The 17,764-nt window shown below is 43.5% G+C and overlaps 1 long non-coding RNA gene across 1 annotated transcript in view; it reads right to left on the reverse strand.

Moving 5' to 3' along the window:
- LOC309326139 overlaps positions 1–15,357 on the reverse strand; it is a 180,544-nt gene extending 165,187 nt beyond the window's left edge. Inside the window, exons 1-2 of the long non-coding RNA XR_014150194.1 lie at positions 15,287–15,357; positions 13,624–14,519 (exon numbers count right to left, since the gene is read on the reverse strand). This is a non-coding gene — a long non-coding RNA (uncharacterized lncRNA). The remainder of the gene's footprint in view (positions 1–13,623; positions 14,520–15,286) is intronic.
- Between the last annotated feature and the right edge of the window lie 2,407 nt (positions 15,358–17,764).

Below are 17,764 nucleotides of genomic sequence, written 5' to 3' on the forward strand. Positions count from 1 at the left end.
TTCATTCATTTATTTCTATCCCATCCATTCTCCCCCCAAAAAACAGTTGAAGTAAAACAAAATACATAGAATAAAAACAAAGAAGCCAATTAAAAACCACTGAATACCTGCAAAGGTATTCCCAATGAGATCTCCCCTTGGGACAGCCATCAATGAAATCTCTCTCTCCGGCCTCCCCACCACTGTGCCCTTACTGATCAAATACAGAGCACAGATGGAACACACACACACACACACACACACAGAGAGAGAGAGAGAGAGAGAGAGAGAGAGAGAGATGCTCTTCAAAAGGTATGAGCAGGACTCCCCCTGCCCCTCGCTGCGCTCCTTGAACTAAAACCATTACTTTCCCTGTGGTCTGCCACCAGAAAGAGCATTTCCATGCCATGTTGCCCACCCTGATAAAACACCCAATGTCGTGCTGTCATGAAGCCATGCATTTTCCCATTCTTGCTACACATCACGGACTGCTGCCAATGGGGAAGGGATTCATAATGATGTAATATCACATAGATGAGGAGTATGCTTTCCTATACAACAGGGAAGGGAACACCTTTTACAGCCCAAGGGCCACATTCTCTTCCAAGATCACGTGCCAGTGGTGAGTGGAGGGAGAAACAAAAGTTGGCAAGGAAACATTGTACAGTGGGCTGGTTTGTTCACACACACACCCCTCTCAATTCTCCATCCAGGCAAGACAGAGCCATTATCCGAGTTCAACAGCACAATCCAACCAGGCAAAAATTCCCAAGAAGGGTGTAAAGGAGGGCTGGTGAGGGGTGTGACCTGCAGAGCGTCCTGGGGGCCAGATAGAAAGGCATTTGGATCCCAGATCAGAGGTTCCTGCCTCTGCTACACAAAATAAAGTGGAGGGTTGCCATTTTCAATAGCAACCCCATATCTATTTTAATATGCAGCTATTTCAAAGATAAATCAAGGTGGGAAATGGCACAGATCATATCTAGGTTCAGAAATAAAAGGAAATCGAGGTTTCCTGCTATTGTTGCACACTCTGGTGCTATTGTGCACCAGAGAAGGACATGGTGTGTTGCCAAATGGACAATGGTTCTTTTGGATTCAGGTAGGCAACAAAAAACACCAAATTTGCTCTTTAACAGCTTTTATTCATAGGATGAAGATATAAAGAACAAAAGCAAAGGCAAATAATCTTACACCCCTTTGTGTTGCTTTTGCAGGAAAATTTTTCATTCTGAAATTTCCGTTTTCCATTTCCATTCCCATTTCCATGTGTGGGAATAGGTACAGAATCTTAAGAGCCAAGTTGCAGCCCTTGTGCCAGCCTAACATCTGTTTCGGATTCTCTCTAAGCAGGGGGTGCCACTGGGACTTGTATACCTTTTCCCTGCTGGTCTGCTCCCACCAAAGCAAAAGACTGACTAATATTTGGCAGGAAGTCATCACAAATAACTCCTAAAGCTAGCTGATACTCCCTATAGCAGGTGTCAGTGTGAGATCCCTGTGGAAGTCAATCTAGGTCATCACAATTCCCATACAGAGTTGCTTCAGCAACTATTTTATAGAACAAAAAGAATTAACAACTTAAAAGCCCAGGTTCACAGGATTTCTAGGCATTACCTGGGCATGAGAGGGAGAATTGCTTGGCACCACCCTAATCTCCTCAAGATAATGATTGTCTTCCGTGGTATAACAATATAGATGGAAAACTTCCACTTCTGATTTTAAACTAATCACAGTCCCATCTGACATCTGAGTTGGGGGGTGTCTATAGTTTGATTAAATACTAATTAATGAGAACAATACAAGATCAAACAGAGCCTGGCTCATCCTAACAAACCAGTTTAAAGAAACCACAGTTCTCCAAGTTTGGACATCATGGGAAACTGTGGTTTGTTTAAAATCAGAAGTTTTTGATCTCCTCCTCTAGCATGCAAAGAGCAGGAAAGGGAGAGGTGCAAACTTGAAGTTCATGCAAGCTCATTCACATAGTAGGCAATAACAGTTTTCCATTGCATCTGAATGTGGCCACTGTGGCTCGGGTTTTCTGCAAATTGCCGTTTATTCAGATTCAGTGGTAAAGAGTGTTTTTTCCCCAGGGAAAGTCATGGGGCAAACAATAAATCACACAGACCCATGCTTTCTAGGCACAGTACAAACAGAAGTGTGGAACAGCACTATGTTAGCAAACTATTATTTATTTAATTGCACAGACACATCTGTATGGGGCTTACAGTATACAGGATGCAATTACTTAAAATCTATTTTGTTAATTTTAGATATCTATGGCAGTGCAGTATATTTTGGGACATTCTCCTGCCCCTTAAAAGGAGGATAGAAAGCAGGTAGCCACATACTCCAACTCTTGGGACATGTTTCACTGCAATGCACAGTGAAGCCAAGGTTACAAAAAGGACATCAAAATAAATGGGAAGGAAGCAAATTAGAAAATGGAAAGAAAGAGCCTGCCACTTAATAAATATTAGGCTAGCATTTGCCTTCAGCAAAGAGTTATTCATTTATTAAATTATTTCAATTTATATTCTGCCGTGTTACAAAGACTCTTGTCAACATGTTTTTTTTTAAATATTAGATAAATAAAAAATGAGGTGCTGAGACATAAAAGAAAAACAAACTCAGATTGGCCTTCTGCTAGCTCTGCAACTAAGTGCCAGCCTATGCAAAGCAGTCTTATGAAGAAAATTCCTAAATAAGGCTGTTGATTTACAAAGCATAACCAAGTTGAAAAGCTATTCCTCTATGGCACTACGTCACTGAAGAAAAAGGAATCTGTGAGCATTCCAGGAGCAACTGAGACACCCTCTGTGGAAATGGAACAGAGTTGGTGGGCTGGTTATCCTTTTGCTACTGTGGGGTTGAAGACATTCTGGGGCACCATGCAGAGACTCAGGCCCAGGTGATGCTAGCCCCTGGCCTCCCCCACAGAGGGGCTCAGTCCCAATGACTCCAAACGAAATTAAGAGATGGAACAGGTCATACCATAAAATACTTCTTTCTGTTTAACATTGTTGCCATGCATATATATTTTTGGCATATTTATTTATTTATGGGACAATTTACCATACTCTCCTCTCCTCCACCCATGTGCAGTTCTGAACATTGTACTACCACCAATTTGTCATAGTTGTGGAAAGCTATGCTCACAAATAGGCTGTACATGCTTAGAGTAGGGACTAGGTTGGCACCTTGTTTTAGCAATATTGATTAAACAGTAGGAAGAACTTTCTGACAGTTAGAGCTGTTTGACAGTGGAACGTACTAGCTCAGAAGGTGGTGGATGACTCTCCTTCATTGGATGTTTTTAAAAAGAGGTTGGATGGCCATCAGTCAGGGATTCTTTAGCTGTGATTCCTGCATAGCAGGGGGTTGAACTAGATAACCATTAGTTCCTTCCAACTCCACAACTGTATGATTCTGTGATTCATTCATTTGTTCATTCTCTAGAAAGCATAAGTAAAGGTAAAGGGACCCCTGACCATTAGGTCCAGTCGTGGCCAACTCTGGGGTTGCGGCGCTCATCTCGCTTTATTGGCTGAGGAAGCCAGCGTACAGCTTCCGGGTCAGGTGGCCAGCATGACGAAGCCGCTTCTGGTGAACAAGAGCAGCGCACGGAAACGCCGTTTACCTTCCCGCCAGAGCAGTAGCTATTTATCTACTTGCACTTTGACATGCTTTCAAACTGCTAGGTTGGCAGGAGCAGGGACCGAGCAACGGGAGCTCACCCCGTCACGGGGATTCAAACCACCAACCTCTGATCGGCAAGTCCTAGGCTCTGTGGTTTAACCCACAGCGTCATATACAGGCTCAAACTCAGAGACTATTTGTAAGCATTGGGGAAGGGGTCATGCTAAATGCTATTGCTCCTTAATAACGCCCTCTACGTTAAAAGTAAGCATGCCATAAATAAGTCTTATAGCCTGCTTTTCTCTTCAGCAGCCTTGCTAAAGGATCTGCACTGTCTGCCAATTTACTACTAGGCCAAGTCTGAGGTGCTTTTTTCAGTTTACAAAGCATTCAACAGCTTGAGGACCTTGGACTTGGCTCTTTGAAAGACTGCCTCTTCCTTTACAGACCTTCCTGATCAGCTAAAGAGGCCCTCATGGTGAGGCCACCCTTTACGTCAACTAAGGGGTTACTCAGAGCTGGGCATGTAGTACGGTGGTGCCCATTATGTGGATCGGGCTCCTCCATTATAGTAAACAAACATTGACTGTTGTTTGCTTTTGGCTCATGCTGAAGTCATTTTTATTCAGGAAAACGTCCTCAAAATAGCAATGCCAGCCTTCCATTTTGATTTTATTGGTCACTGATTACTTGTATTTCTGTGCGTTTTTATTGGATACATTTTGAATCTGCCTTCTGAAAGTGGTTCTGGCTACAAAGGCTATACCACATATTTTGCCCCCATGCCTCAAATGTCTGAATCAGCTCTAATGCCTTTAGAAACAAGTCAAAAGCAGGTGTCAGAGACATATCTAAGGTAATAAAAGGTTTCCGACAGGAAGCCCATTCTCATCATTTGGGACAAAACGTGAAGAACAATTCATCTAAATAATGAAAACTACAGTGCGATGGAGAGTGGCAGAGTGTAATTATCCAGCTGGCACAGAGCCAGGTCACCAAGTGTTAACACCTTTAATCTTCAATCAGCAGGCCTTTCATATAAGGACAGGATTCTTTTTCTAAAAAAAAAAAAAAATCTATCTGTGGAATGAATGAAAAGACAGCTGAGGAGGAGTGGTGGTGTTAAGATTCTATCTTCTTTCTTCATTGCTTTATCACTATATATGGATGTAGAAATTCTGAAATATTGATTAACTTGCAATCTTTGAAGTTAAAAAATGTAATAAATTGTAACATCATAGCCTGGCAAACACAATATTCCTTTATGGCAGCTCCTGATAATTGTGAGGAGCTAAAATAAGCTCAAATGCTAACAAATGGATCTCCTCATCACACAGTGAACTTAAATGGTTGTAAAGTTTCCAAGTATTGGATAAAATTAGATTTTTCTTATTTAGATTTTTTTATTTTAAAAATCTGTCCCTCTGCCAAAGGTTCATGGTGGCTCACAGTCTAAAAAAAAAGAAAAACCCCAAGAGATAGATAATAATAATAATAATAATTTATTATTTATACCTTCCCCAGCCATTCTGGGCGGCTTCCAAAAAAATATTAAAATACTGTAATACATCAAACATTAAAAGCTTCCCTAAACAGGGCTGCCTTCAGATGTCTTCTAAAAGTCTGGTAGTTGTTGTTCTCTTTGACATCTAGTGGGAGGGCGTTCCACAGGGCGGGTGCCACTACTGAGAAGGCCCTCTGCCTGGTTCCCTGTAACTTGGCTTCTCGAAGTGAGGGAACCGCCAGAAGGCCCTCGGTGCTGGACCTCAGTGTCCGGGTAAAACGATGGGGGTGGAGACACTCCTTCAGATATACTGGACCGAGGCCGTTTAGGGCTTTAAAGATGATAGATAGATAGATAGATAGATAGATAGATAGATAGAACATTTTTGGGAATACAATGACCAAATAAATGTGCACCTTGTTCAGCAGGCGTAGAGGACGTACCGTATGTGTCTTACACAGCAATCATCTACATGTTTACTCAGAAGTAAGCTCCACTGAATTCAATGGGACTTGCTTCTAGGCAGGGATGGGCAAGGAAGTAAATACATGGCCCTCAGGACTCTCTCCCTGGACCACATCCCTCACCAGCCTCGCTTTACCCTCTCCTTGAGTATTTTTGCTTGGCTGAAATGTGTATTTCAACTCCTATAACATTTCTTGCTTGCCTGGATTGAGGACAGATTGTGTTAGTGTGTGTAGAAACTAACCTACACTGCAATAAAAAAAAAAATACAGTTCCTGCTGTATGAGATTCTGCATGATGTGGATGAAGAGAGGTTTTTCTGCCTCACAAAATACTGGAACCCAGACCCATCCAATGAATATCAACGTTAGAATATTCAAGGCAAAAGAAAGTACTTCTTCACGCACCAAATAGTTAAAAATAAGGTACAGTGGTACCTCGGGTTAAGTACTTAATTCGTTCGTTCCGGAGGTCCGTTCTTAACCTGAAACTGTTCTTAACCTGAAGCACCACTTTAGCTAATGGGGCCTCCTGCTGCTGCTGCACCACCGCTGTACGATTTCTGTTCTCATCCTGAAGTAAAGTTCTTAACCCGAGGTAATATTTCTGGGTTAGCGGAGTCTGTAACCTGAAGCATATGTAACCCGAGGTACCACTGTATTAGCTGCCAAAAGATGCAATGATGGCTGTCCACTTGGGCAGCTTAAAAAGAGGATTAGACAAATTCATGGAGGCTATGGCTATCAATTGCTACAAGTCATCATAGTTATATTCACCTTCCTCTGTCAGACAAAGCATGGCCTCTTTATGCCAGTTGCCGAAAATCACAAGGAGGCAAGATGTTGCATGCAAGCTTCCCAAATGCATCTGAGAACAGTATGCTGGATGACATGGGCCTTTGGCCTGATCTAGCAGGGCTCCATGATCACTGCAGATGGTGACAGCAGTCACGAAATTAAAAGACGCCTGCTCCTTGGGAGAAAGGCGATGGCAAACCTAGACAGCGTCTTAAAAAGCAGAGACATCACCTTGCCAACAAAGGTCCGTATAGTTAAAGCCATGGTTTTCCCAGTAGTGATGTATGGAAGTGAGAGCTGGACCATCAAGAAGGCTGATCGCTGAAGAATTGATGCTTTTGAATTATGGTGCTGGAGGAGACTCTTGAGAGTCCCACAGACTGCAAGAAGATCAAACGTATCCATTCTTAAGGAAATCAGCCCTGAGTGCTCACTGGAAGGACAGATCGTGAAGCTGAGGCTCCAATACTTTGGCCACCTCATGAGAAGAGAAGACTCCCTGGAAAAGACCCTGATGTTGGGAAAGATGGAGGGCACAAGGAGAAGGGGACCACAGAGGACGAGATGGTTGGACAGTGTTCTCGAAGCTACAACCATGAGTCTGACCAAACTGCGGGAGGCAGTGGAAGACAGGAGTGCCTGGCGTGCTCTGGTCCATGGGGTCACGAAGAGTCGGACACGACTAAACGACTAAACAACAACAACAACAAAAAGCAGGGCTCTTGTATTCCCCTACCTACGCTGATTTACAAAGCAAGTTGTTCTATTTTAAAGTCACAGGAAGTAGACGCCTCACACATTTTAAATAAGAGATCTCCTACCTTACACAAAGCCACTTTACAGAATCAAGTAATGAGTGAGCTTTCCTCAGTTTAGCAATGTTGATAGCAAGATTAATTATCTTTCTGTTGCGATGCAAAAGCTGCCACAATGATGTGTCACAGCCACTTAACCAGCAAAGGCTTATTCATCACAAGTGACAAGCCGGCAGCAAAGTGAAATTCTTGTTCCAAGAGTTGTCTCTATGGCTAAAGGTGCTTTGAACACAATAGTTCCCTCAAAGCCGGATGAGGACGTGAAGAAGGAGGAGGGAGGAAAGAAAGAGAGAGGAGAAAGACGGAGAAGTACTTGAGCCAAAGAAAATGAGTGGAAGAATTTAAGCAATTTGATTTAAAACAACAACAAAAAAAACCCTGACCTTTTCAGATTTAATCTGAACACCCATTAGGTAAAGAGGAAACACTGTTTTGCTTGTTTGTCTCATTTGAATTAACTCAAATTCCTGCTAAGAACAACAAAGCACTTTCTTTGTCCTCCTTAAATTAAAAGCTGGGGAAGGCATGTTTACAAACAGCTTAATTGCTTTCGTGCAAATACTGTGTTACATTCCAACATCCTGTTAAAAAAACCCTTTGGATTTTCACATGTTCCTCTTCAAGGTGCAAAGCTGGAGTTGGTGAGTAACTTGATATTAGTGCCACTGTGCTGTGTTTTACAAGCAAATTGTAACAAGGGAAGCTTTCGCTTACCCAGTGATCTGTCTAAAAACATAATGGATTTTCTGGCATTCTGTGGCCTTTCAGACAGAAAACTAGCACCTCAGGGAAAAAGGTTCTAGCCCTGGAAAATGAGATTACCCACTTGCAGTCTGAAGTGGAACAGTTCATTATACCACCCCAGGATTCTTCTGATATTGTCCTGCACTTGTTGGCAGGGGCTGAGAGATAACGATATTGACCAGTTAACAACTGGCCTACTGGTTCCTCCAAACAACCTGTTTATTGAGCATTCATCCTGATTTGCTTGCACGAAGTTAATGCAAAGATCTGGTCATTATTGAACATTTATTCCAATTTGTTTGCAAGCAATTGGCATTCATCCTGATTAGCTTGTGGGATATTTATACATCTTCCCATCAATCATTTGTTCATTCCACCCTTTTCAATGAATTTCCCCATCACTTTCCTAACTGCAAACAGTCTAATTCTTTTTAAAAGTAGATTTGTTCCGCTAGGGTGACAGATCACTTAAAACTACTTTGATTGCACAAATGTGCATTTCCAGTAGGCACTTAAATTACTCTCACAAAATACTGGCAGCACCTTAAATGAAGTTAACTTGTGCTGGAATTCTAGTTAAGGATAGCCCAGAAGGAAGAAACACACAGTAAAATACAAAGTATCTAAAAATAACTAAAGTCAACTTGTTGAGAGTAGAAACGACACAGTTTATCAGTTATTAACATGTTGGGAGGTAGGAGGTGCAGGTGAAAGAACACACCTCAAAGCTCAAAAAGCATTGAGCAAAGCACCTACAGAAGGGCTATTTAGCACAGGAGACACTTAATAGCCTCTTTCAATTAAACACCTCTCACTGCTGAAATTAGCTCCATGGCTTAATGAAACCAGCTGGCTGAAAGAATTTGAATGAACACAACATGCTCACAAGGATAAGTGTGACAACAAATAGTTAATTGATTTATCCGTCATCTAAAACAGTTTCTGGGGCTGAACTGGCTTGTAGTCCAAAACATCTGGAGGGCACTAGGTTGGTGAATGCTGAACTAAAAGCACTGCTCACTCATACAGCTGTAGTGATATAATGAAAAATTTGCCACTACATTTCTGTGGGTCTTGCATCCATCAGTATGTGGTTCTAGGTGTCCACTTCCCAGTAAGGGTTTGTTCTGTTGCTGGTAAGATCCAAGGACAGCTCCACGAATGAAGAAACTTAGCACTTAATCTCATGCGAGCATAAATACACCCTTTAAAACACAAGAGAAATGGCTGAACTTTACCATTAGGCTTCCATAAAACCACATTGCGTACAATCCCATAAAATGAAGTTAATATGTAATTGTAATCATAAAAATTACATTAAAATACTGGTATTGTCAACTTAATGGCACCATAAAAGAAACTGCTATAATGGCAGTCTTTGTTAGCCCACTTGCATCACTATTAATTAAAACCTAGCCTTTAAATTTGGACGCTTTGGTAGCTAGAAACATTGTCAATGTTCACAGGAGATTTCATGCACATAGCAAAGTATAATGGGAAAATCTTTCTTTCAAAGCTGTGAGCAGAAGTGTAAGCTGATCTACACGTGGACAGAACCTGCATGCTCTGATATGCCATGCCACTTCAGATTAGAGGTGGGGAACATGAATAGAGGTGGGGAACATGAACATGAACAGGCTGTGTACCAGATCTGGATTTAAGATCTAGATTTGGGATTTGGTCAGATCTAGGAAAGCAGAAGTTCCAACTAGACAACGATAATGAGGTTCTGGTCACTTAGTTTCCCTTCAAGAGCCCCCATTTTGGTAGTTCAATCATCTCCCCATTAATACTTATTTTATACTACAAAAGTTTGGGGGGGTGTCCTGCTTTCGTTACACTATGGTGCAAGAGTGCCCCTCCAAAAGACATTGGCAATAATGCTGGGGAACCATCACAGATGAACTAATAAAACTGAATGATGTGTAAACAGTCCAGTATAAATCCAGGAAATCCAGGCCTTCAAAGATAAAGGTTCCCCATCCCTGCAAGAACAACAGCATATTTGTCACATTAGGGAGGGATTCACCTTTTGCACTGCTCCATCCCCGGTAATGGCCAATGGGAGACCAGCCACATTCAGCAAGGAAATCTATTTCCCCAACAGACCAGAGAAGATCAGGAGACATGCCACAGGCTCAATAAAAGCTTCTAGGTGAGGCTTGCTTAGTGGCCTGACTCTGAGCAAACAGGTGTCTGCTCTTGCTGGCTATGAATCTCCATAAACTTGCTCATCCTCTGACCTTGTCTTGCCCTGCCCTGTCCTGTCCCATCCTCAGCGTAACAAGAACTGCAATGGGCTGTAACAAGGTTGACTTCTGCTATTTGAGCTAGTGGAGCAACATGCAACGTGGGGAAGAACCATAGATCAGTGACTAAGCACATAAGTTTTGAATGAACAAGCTCAGTCCTGAGCATCTCCAGGCAGCTGGCAGTGGGAGACACCTCCCTGCCCAAGACGCTGGAGAGCTGGTGCTAAGTCAGAAGAGGCAGTATTGGGCTAGGTGAACCAATAGTCTGATTCAGTATAAGGCAGCTTCAGGGATAAATATGCATAAGATAGCAGAATGGTGAACCCAACCCTAAGTATGCTAAAGACAGATCACTTTATTAAAATTTCACAGCACATTCTCTGTTGCTTACATCAAATGTCATTTTGATGCACACTTCACATACAATAAAGTAGTGCCAGAGGTGTTGCTGCTTTCATCATCCCCTAAAATGAGCCTGGGCTTTGGTTGGGGGGGGGGGGCTTACTCCAGCTAAAGAACGGCAATGAGTCACAAATGCCAGGGGAACTCCTTCGTCAGTTGGTTGATGCCAAATTCCTGGTTCTTTTTTTCCCAAGCCAGCTGCCAGTTTCCTTGGAACATGATGCTGGGAAGTGGCCAACTGCTTAACAAAAACTCATTTAATTTAGAGAGACTTTCAGTTTTATACTCAATAAACTGAGACAGCAGTTCACTTGAAAAAAAAAAAAATCTGCCCACATGCAACACTTGCAAAACACACATACACACAGTCCCCCCCCAAAAAAAAAAATCCTTAGGTAAGTTCTCTTTTCAGAAAGGAAGGAAGAAAAAAGAAAGAGAGGAGGAGAGAGAATCTCAGTGAACCACTGAAAAACAAAGTGGGTACAGTGTGTAGATGGGGAATGTAAAGGAAGATGACCGCCTAAATGTGGCTGCTTTAGCAATGGGTGACATTTCCAGTGGGCAACGGAACAACTAGATATTTTACGAATGTCAACTTGTCCCTGCTGCACTAGAGTGCTGTATGTCACGTAAATGAAACAGAGCCTCCTGAGTCAAAATCCTTTTTCAACTGGAAAAGGTCATACCAGCAAAGAGAGAAAAGGCGAGTGGACAAATGCACGTTATGCACACAGAGACCCAAGAATGAACTGACAGGAAAGTTAAAGCCAAAGAAGGCAGCAATCCAGTTTTTTTCATGGACAAGCAATACAAGACGGAGCGTTAGATTATATGAAGCAAAATCATACCTTTATTCTGTTATGCACCTGAAACCTGCTGTGGGATGTACTACGCACTTTCCTTATGTTCCATTGCTGGGCAGGATATAATAATGTTGGGTTGCTAAGGTCTTGAAACTTTATGTCCTATTCATGGGCGTAGCCGGGGGGGGCAGGGAGGGGCAGCTGCCCCCTAAATCAATAAAAAACAATAAAAATACATAGCTAACTGAGGTTCTGCCCCCCCCAACAAAGGCCTGCCCCCCCCACAACAAAAATCCTGGCTATGCCCATGGTCCTATATCAGTTAGCCTGAGAACCCACTGAGCAAGACTTGAATGAACCTGATCTGGAGCGGAAGATGCCCAGCAATTTGAGAAAGGTATCAGGGTTTTTACATGTGTCTGGCCTGCCTTTCTATAATAACTGCTAAGGCAGGTAACCTTATATCAAATTTACAATACCAATACAAACCAAATATCATGAAAATTAAACAAGAGAAGGTTTATTCACTGTCACAATTTTATTGATTTAAAAAATGGAGAATGACAATGTAATAACAAGGAATAGTATGCATACATGCAGAATGCAACAATCAGTGTAACAAACCAGAAGGGGAAGATGAGGGAAGTTGGGGGGGGGGAGCCGGGGAATTGTTTCCCTTCTTTTTTTCTTACTTTTTCTTAATACTCTAAATTCGTTATGAGATAATATGCATTGTAATGAACATAAAATTGTAAAACCCAATAAAATCTTTTTTAAAAAAAGAAAATTAAACGAGAGAAACAGTATTAGAGGGTGGGTTTTCATGGGGGAAGCTTGAGGCAAAACAGCAAAAACCACCGCTAAGACACGGAGCATTATAGTGCAGGCCTCTGCCTGGAAAGAGAAGGGCGAAAGATAGGTGTAGATAAGACCAAAATACAACAATAACCTAAGAAGAGCCTGCTGGATCAGGCCAGTGGCCCATATAGTCGAGAATCCCGTTCCCCGCAGTGGCCAACCAGATGCCCATGAGAAGCCCATGATCAGGATCTGAGCACAGCAGCACAACATTAAAAGCAATGTTAAATGATGTACATTTAAACAGCAGCAGCAACAAATTCATAAACAGTATCCATATCCATGAAAATAAAGTCAAAGCATTACAAGGCAGCGTAACGTAGAGCCACCTATTCATAGAACTGCTCACCCAATCTCACTCTCACCATCCATTTCATGGCTGGCATTTAGTACCTCACACATTATCCTCATCAGCTAGCCGCTCCCATGCCACAATATTAAAGGTTCTCCCCATCTCACTAATGGGCCCCTGCCCCACATGCACTGAACCATCATAACCTGGGCCCAGACCTTTAAACAGTACAGTGGTACCTCGGGTTAAGTACTTAATTCGTTCCGGAGGTCTGTTCTTAACCTGAAACTGTTCTTAACCTGAAGCACCACTTTAGCTAATGGGGCCTCCTGCTGCCGCCACGCTGCCACCACGCAATTTCTGTTCTTATCCTGAAGCAAAGTTCTTAACCTGAAGCACTATTTCTGGGTTAGCGGAGTCTGTAACCTGAAGCATATGTAACCTGAAGCGTAAGTAACCCGAGGTACCACTGTAACGCCATAAACACAACATAAAAACAAAGACAACACGCGGACTCCATATTTTATTGGACGGTCCGTTACAAAAAATAATCTGACTCCCTTCTCAAAGAAAGCTCCATGCGGAGAGTGTTACACACAGATATGGTGTCAAGGCATGAACACAAATGTATAGCATGTATAACCCCATTGACTTGGGAGTATTGTTATTTTGTATTGTTCTTAATGTTCCTTTGCTTATCAACGCTTTTCATTATGGGTTCCTGCAGAGACCAACAGCAAAGGACTTCTATGAGGTGAAGGACATAAAACTCACTCTCAAAAGAAAACACCAAAAAACCCCCCACAGCAGTACAAGAATAAGGAGCTTATTCCTTTTTTTTATTCCTAACAAGGAACTTAACAGCACTGAGGAAATTCGTATTTCTTTTTAACACTTCAGGGAAACTTTACTACTAACCTGTTCTCAGTGGCGTAGCGTGGGTTGTCAGCACCCGGGGCAAGGCAAGTAATTTGCGCCCCCTAACCCGTGGATTTGCGCCCCCTAACCCTAACCCCCAGATGTTGCGCCCGGTGCGGCCGGACCCCCCTGCACCCCCCACGCTACGCCACTGCCTGTTCTTGAGGGTTTGGGGCCTTACAGAAAAGCGGCAACAGGCATCACCTGTTCTGAGGTAAAATAAGCCAGTTGCCCATAATGGTGGCTGCTCCCTGCCTCAATTCTACCACTGAGCATGTGCAGCCTTGTTAACATGATACAGCAAGCAGGCTACACTTGCTTGACTGTCTATTTTAAAGGTGAGTGAATGAATGAAAGGGGAAGCAACTACAGAATTATTATTTTTTGTAGTTGCACTACTCTACAAATGCGCTAGCAAATGCCAACGCTTACCAAGTGCCTGTTTGTTTCCTTCCTTCCCATGGGTAATATTTAGAGCTGGAAAACACTCCTATGTTTGAAATGTGCTTAATGTTTACAAATCTGAGGATCTGCATGAGAATTCCCCCTCACACAGGCTGTTTGAAGCACACAGGCTTACTTCCAAGAAATGTTTCAGAGCGGATCATCTCGGGAGACCATATTATACACGTTGATCTCTTGGCTTAGTGAAGAAATTCCTATGCCAAATGGATATTCTCAGATTCTTAAGCAGCAGTTAGGCCTCCTCTAGGAACGATTTGTTTCAAATACTCATATGATCACTCATCCAGGCCCAGAGGTAGCTGTGAAGGGGAGCGATCTCTAGTGGCAGCACCCACTGTAACAGCAGCAGAAATGTGGGGCAGCAATAGGGGCAGTGGCAGCAATGCCCAACTTGAGCTCTGGTTGGAGCTAGCCAAGCTATCAGCTGCAAGAGCCAAGAGCCTACTGAAATCTGACACTGGCCTTGTTGTCAGCCTCTGTCAACATCTGCTCCCTGATGCTTTCAAACTGGAAATGCTGCAAATTGAATCTGGGGGTTGCAGCAAACAAAGCACCTGCTCTGCCACCAACTTGTGGTCCACACCTGATCATAGCTGTCAACCGTTCCTTATTTGGCGGGAAACTCCCTTATCCCAGCGCTGTGTCCCGCTGCTGTCCCTTATTGATGATGTCCCTTAAATTTTCCGGGTTTCAAAGGAGGCAGCTCCTCTCCCTGCTGGCCAGGGAGGCTCCAACTGTGTTGCTTGGCTGCGCGGCCCGCCCCCCTCCGGTCTCCTCTCACCAGTCTTGGCCCCCGGGAGCCCCTCCCCGCCGGGACTGAGGAGCCTTGAGAGGAGAGTGAGGGCAACCAGAGAAAGCAGTTGAGAGAGAGGAGGAGGAGGTGGAGGCGCGGGCAGGTGTTCCATGGGCTACAAGGGAAGGACCGCAAGCGCTTCTCCCATAGATTTGTAGTGGTAGACTAGCATAGATGGTCTGATCTGCGGGTTTACTTCGGGCGCTATTCCCCCCCCCCCTCCTCCTGCCCCGCCTGATGGAACTGAGAGCTGCAGATGGAGCACAAGAGAAAAGATACAGAACTGCAGCAGCATCTTCGTAGCTTGGACTTCGTTTTGCGCAAAAAGTGGTTGCTGCTTGTAGTTATTTAATTGCAGCGTTTCATCAGCTGGTGTCTTGAGCAGCAACCTCTGGAAACGAAGGGCTAAAAACCGGCGCTGCTCTCCCAAATTATCTGGTCCCTTTTAACTTCGTATTTCAGCTGGTTGACTAAAATCCCTTATTTTGGCTGCTGGTCCCTTATTTTTGAGGCTGCTGGTCCCTTATTTTCAAATCTGTAAGTTGACAACTATGCACCTGATGTCTGCTCTCAGTTTCAAACCCACCTTCCACAGCTTGCAACACAATCAAGTGAAAAGGCAAGCTTCATGCGAGTCAGCTGAAGACAATCCAAAATAATACGGTTGATGCGTGAGAGAAGCAAGAGACCGGGCGATGCTCACTGTCATGTGCCCTCAGTGCGGGGTTCGCCTGCTTCTGGCTCAGCCTTGCATTTTTATTATGACAACAGTGACATCCGGTAGCTTTCAATCCTAAAGACTTGATGAAAATATGTGATGGAAACTTTTCTCTCTCTCTTTTTTCTTTCTGGAAACATGAGAAGAAGCTGCTTATCTTTGGGAAGACGCTACCTTTGATGCTGATGTAAAAATGTACAGAATGTGTCTAAACTCAATTAAGAAGTGTCTGAAGGGGGAAAAGAAATCACTTAACCTCTTCAAAAACACTTCCTTTCCCCATTCTAGAGACGGCTGATGTGGTCTTTGAACAAGAGTAGGAGGGCAGGCGAGAATTGTGCTGAAAATTTGCTTCTTTGAAGTAAATTGCCTACTTCAAACTACTGTCTCTAAGTAGTTTCATAAAGGGGGGAGGATCAAAACTAACATGAATTACAGTTTAGAGTAAAATAACGTTGCCAATCTGCTCAAGGTAGCACTGCCCACCTTACCTTACCTTCACCTCTCCTTGGCACTGCTCTCGCACAACTGCCTGTCATGAGCTGTTGGAGTTGTGTTCAGCTTTCCCCATGTGGTAAACCAGAGAATGGCACATAGCAACCTTTTCAGTGACGTGCCTTTCACAGACCCTGGACTGCTTCTGCCCATCAAGGCAGGCCATTGGGATCTTCCAGGACAGGCAGGGGCATAAAGAGCTTTCTGTTTCAGTTGAGCCTGGATTGAGCAACAAGGTCTTCTTGAGCTCTGGCATAGATGGTTCTGTATCCTTTGGTACTGATTCGCACCTCAGCCCTGACTGATGTTGACTATGGTCCAACCCTGACATCACTGAACCAAGGACTGCTATGGTCGACACACACCCCACACGTGGAGGCACCGTGGAAACTTTAAATATGTTATCTGTCCAATCCCATAATGCTAGCAGTTACCCTTACAGACACTTAAGAAGAGCCCCCCTTTCTCTCTCTCTCTCTCTCTCTCTCTCTCTCTCTCTCTCTCATAAAACTTAGGGAAGTGCTGGGTGAGATCCCATGGACAGTAATACTAAAAGGAAAGGGAGTTCGTGATGGCTGGGAGTTTGTTAAGAGGGAGATAGTAAAAGCAAAACTTCAGGCAATACCAATGAGACGGAAACATGGAAGGTGCCTAAAGAAGCCAGGGTGGCTATCTAAAGAACTTTTAACTGAGTTAAGATTAAAAAAAGGATATGTACAAAAAATGGAAAAGGGGGGAAACCACCAAAGAGGAATTCAAACAAATACCAGCACGTGTAGACACAAAGTCAGAAAAGCTAAAGCACAGAATGAACTCAGGCTTGCTAGAGAGGTTAAAAGCAACAAAAAAGGCTTTTATGGGTATGTTCGTAGCAAAAGGAAGAACAAAGAAACAGTGGGGTCACTCAGAGGAGAAGATGGTGAAATGCAAACAGGGGACACAGAAAGGGCTGAACTCCTCAATGCCTTCTTTGCCTCAGTCTTCTCCGATAAAGAAAACAATGCCCGACCTGAAGAATTTGGAGCAAATGATTCAGCAGAGGAAACACAGCCCAGAATAACTAAGGAGATAGTACAAGAATACTTGGCTAGTTTAGATGTATTCAAGTCTCCAGGGCCAGATGAACTGCATCCAAGAGTATTAAAAGAACTGGCAGATGTGATCTCAGAACCACTGGCAGTCATCTTTGAGAATTCCTGGAGAACAGGCGAAGTCCCGGCAGACTATAGGAGGGCAAATGTTGTCCCTATTTTCAAAAAGGGGGAAAGAGAGGACCCAAATAATTACCGCCCAGTCAGTCTGACATCAATACCAGGGAAGATTCTGGAGCAGATCATTAAGCAAACAGTCTGTGAGCACCTAGAAAGGAATGCTGTGATCACCAATAGTCAGCATGGATTTCTGAAAAATAAGTCATGTCAGACTAACCTGATCTCGTTTTTTGACAGAATTACAAGCCTGGTAGATGAAGGGAACGCAGTGGATGTAGCCTACCTTGATTTCAGCAAGGCATTTGACAAGGTGCCCCACGATATTCTTGTAAAGAAGCTGGTAAAATGCGGTCTTGACTATGCTACCACTCAGTGGATTTGTAACTGGCTGACTGACCGAACCCAAAGGGTGCTCATCAATGGTTCCTCTTCATCCTGGAGAAGAGTGACTAGTGGGGTGCCACAGGGTTCTGTCTTGGGCCCGGTCTTATTCAACATCTTTATCAACGACTTGGATGATGGACTCAAGGGCATCCTGATCAAATTTGCAGATGACACCCAACTGGGAGGGGTGGCTAACACCCCAGAGGACAGGATCACACTGTAAAACG

Source organism: Podarcis erhardii (assembly GCF_964252035.2).
Source record: "Podarcis erhardii genome assembly, chromosome: 12".
Taxonomy (NCBI): domain Eukaryota; kingdom Metazoa; phylum Chordata; class Lepidosauria; order Squamata; family Lacertidae; genus Podarcis; species Podarcis erhardii.